At 50.1% G+C, this 2,828-nt stretch overlaps 1 long non-coding RNA gene across 1 annotated transcript; it reads right to left on the reverse strand.

Moving 5' to 3' along the window:
* Positions 1-590: 590 nt before the first annotated feature.
* On the reverse strand, positions 591-2,204 carry LOC108542372 (uncharacterized). Its single transcript, XR_001889256.1, has 3 exons — positions 2,134-2,204; positions 1,668-1,833; positions 591-972 (listed from the first exon to the last, which is right to left on the reverse strand). It is a non-coding gene; the product is annotated as an uncharacterized LOC108542372 (long non-coding RNA).
* Positions 2,205-2,828: the final 624 nt, after the last annotated feature.

Below are 2,828 nucleotides of genomic sequence, written 5' to 3' on the forward strand. Positions count from 1 at the left end.
AGAGCCTGGGGCACGCCATCATCATTGCTGAGAGTGAGTATGTGCTCACATGTGTGCGTGTCAGCGGCACAAGTTGCAATCCAGCCCCCATACCTAAGCCTCCCCCCCGACACACATACAGCGGATGCAGAGTCCAAAGGCCCCCAGCTCCTGAATCTTCTCCTTCCCAGTCACGGATACCTTGAAGTCAGGCTCAGTCCTTCAGGTCGGGCTCTGATCTCTATTATTTGGAGCCTGGGTGGGCACACGCTTTAGGAGGGGGCAGTGAATGGTCCCTATTTTGAATTCCAGGTGCAGCCACGTTACAGGGAAGTCAGCTGTGCTTGGGAAGAGTGTGACCTTATATTTTTGCTGCACCTCAAAAGAAAAGTTTACACTTTAAATTAACAGCATGTCCACTGCCAGTATTTGTGGTTACTCCCTGCAACGTAAATCTCTTTTAGAGATGTGTGAGAACAGCATACGTAATGAAACATCAACGTGAAACTTGATTTAGAGTGCCTTTTCATTAATATAACAAATGAAGTGGACCAAAAATGGAAAGTATATTCCTTTGGGCCTAATTAAAACACTGAACAAAACACATGGATATGTATATTTTAAATGAAGACATTCAGTAGCTAGAATTAGCTACAAAAATTAATTCAAATTGAAAAGTACATTATGAGTGCATTGTTATTATTAACAGAGCCAATATGCCTCCTCTGAGATATCTCCAATAATGTGCACCTGATTTAGTGCCTGTGTGATGTGACAGGCAGGCTTTGCTTTAAAAATACCGCACACACGAAAAAGTCGGCCCACTGGGGCGCCTCACAGCTGGTTTAACTGCACTGTCTTTTGGTCAGAGGAGGATTTCCAGGCAGCGTGTAGGAGTCGGAGCGGGGATGTCCTCTCTGACCGTGGGTCTTTCATCCTCAGTCCAGCTTCTGCAGTGCAAGGGCCTGGCCGGAGCTGGGCCAGGGGCAGACTCTGTTGAAATGGAGAGGTGTGTTGAGGGGTTAGGGCCTGGAAGGCCTGACCTGGCATCCAGTAACACCATCTCTGATGGTGGCCAGGAGACACGTGGAGGGTATCAGGGACAGGCGTGAAGGACAGTGCCCTGCGTGGAAAGATGGTCTCATTCCACACTGAGTTGAGGGCAGGGAGTCGGTACAGTGTTGGCCATGACCCTTCATCCCAGTCCTGCAGAAGCAGGGCACTGAGGGGGTGCGCACAAGCTTAGGGAGGGGCCCCAGCCCAAGGCAGGATGCTGGAAGCCCACCTTCTAAAATGTAGCAGGTGCCCCCCCCCACCCCAGTGACAATTCTGGTTGATGGCAGACAACACCCCAGATGCCAGGCCACCTGACCAGAGAGGTTCCTCAACCACTGGGGACAGGGCTTTTTTTCTCGGCTCTGGAGCAGAACTCCTTAACCTGACCCTTGGGGACTCAGATCACCCTCCACACTTGGCGGAAAATGGACCTGAGGAGCCAGACATGTGGAATAAGGGCATGGAGAAGTTCTGGAACACGCTGAGCTCTGTGCAGGTGCCCTTCAGAGACTGCTGGCGTGAGGACGCAGCTAGGAATGGAGGACGCTCTCCAAACAGGGATGGGAGGTTTGCGTTTACTGTGGGTCCACCTAGAACTCCTGGCTGGCTAGCCCCGGGACCTCAGTACTTACCTGGAAATGGAAACACCAATAGTATCTATGCTCTTGGACTGATGTGAGGATGAAATTAAATACTTCATGTGAAGTATCATTGCTCAGAGTAGTAAGAGCTGCAAAATTGTTAGTCATTATTCTTGTTACTCCACAAGTTACTGGCTCCTATTCCAGCCCCTGGGGACTGCAAGAAAGTCAAGGATCAGAACAATAGCTGACATTTGTACAGGGCTCTATAATTCATAAATCACTCTCCTTTAAACAGGAAACAATGTACGTCAATTATTATTCTGATCTTCACTGAGGAAATTGAGGCTCAGAGGGCATGTACTTCCCCAGCATGACACAGCTATGAAAGGACAGATGCAAGCTCCAATCTGAGTCCCTTGTTCCTTCTACTGTACCTCCCACCCTGAAGGCAGAGGAGGGGATCCCTTGGAACAACCCAGAGAAAGCTTTACAGAATTGTGGCCCTCTCCCTCACAGGCTGGGACAGAAGAAACGAAGCCAGGCAGGACAGGTGCAGACTGGCAGGAGTGAGCTGACCAGGGTCCGTCTCCCCTGGAACCCTTTGTTCTGGTCAGCAACTGGCTTTATTCTCACACAGTGGCAACACCAGTTTCCATGGTGATGGGAGGATCCAAGGTCCTAGATCAAATCTCCCCATTTCCGGGTGATTTGTTGGAAGACTGGTGGCTGCTACCCAAATCTTTGTATTTAATTGGATGAAGAGGCACAGAGTAAGGAATTCTAGGCTCACAGAATTCTTAGATCTTAAGTTGTCGAATGGGGCCTTCTGCATTTGCTGATGCTGAGTCCATTTCCAGGAGCACATGCCCAGGTAAGCAGATACCACCCAGCCAGGACTTTTCCCAGGCTGGCTCCAACAAGAGGCCTTGCATGTGTGATCAGCAGTGTTCCCCTGCACCATGTGGCTGCTAATGGTTTGGTGAAGCTAATGTTCTCCATGAACAGGCCCAAAGAGCTTCCCTTCTCCATCTGGCCCTGGTCCCAGCTTTCATCTCAGCAACACGGAAGGATTGTAACACCTGCTGCTGCCTTGTGAGTGACATCTCCCACGAGTCCAGGCTCAGGAATGGGTCCAGATGAGGGCACGGGGGAGGCTTGCCTACTGGAGATTTTGAGAAAAGACTAAGGTAGAAAAGGTTGGTTGGGCCT

Source organism: Rhinopithecus bieti, unplaced genomic scaffold (genome assembly GCF_001698545.2).
Source record: "Rhinopithecus bieti isolate Rb0 unplaced genomic scaffold, ASM169854v2 scaffold_20098, whole genome shotgun sequence".
NCBI classification, from domain to species: domain Eukaryota; kingdom Metazoa; phylum Chordata; class Mammalia; order Primates; family Cercopithecidae; genus Rhinopithecus; species Rhinopithecus bieti.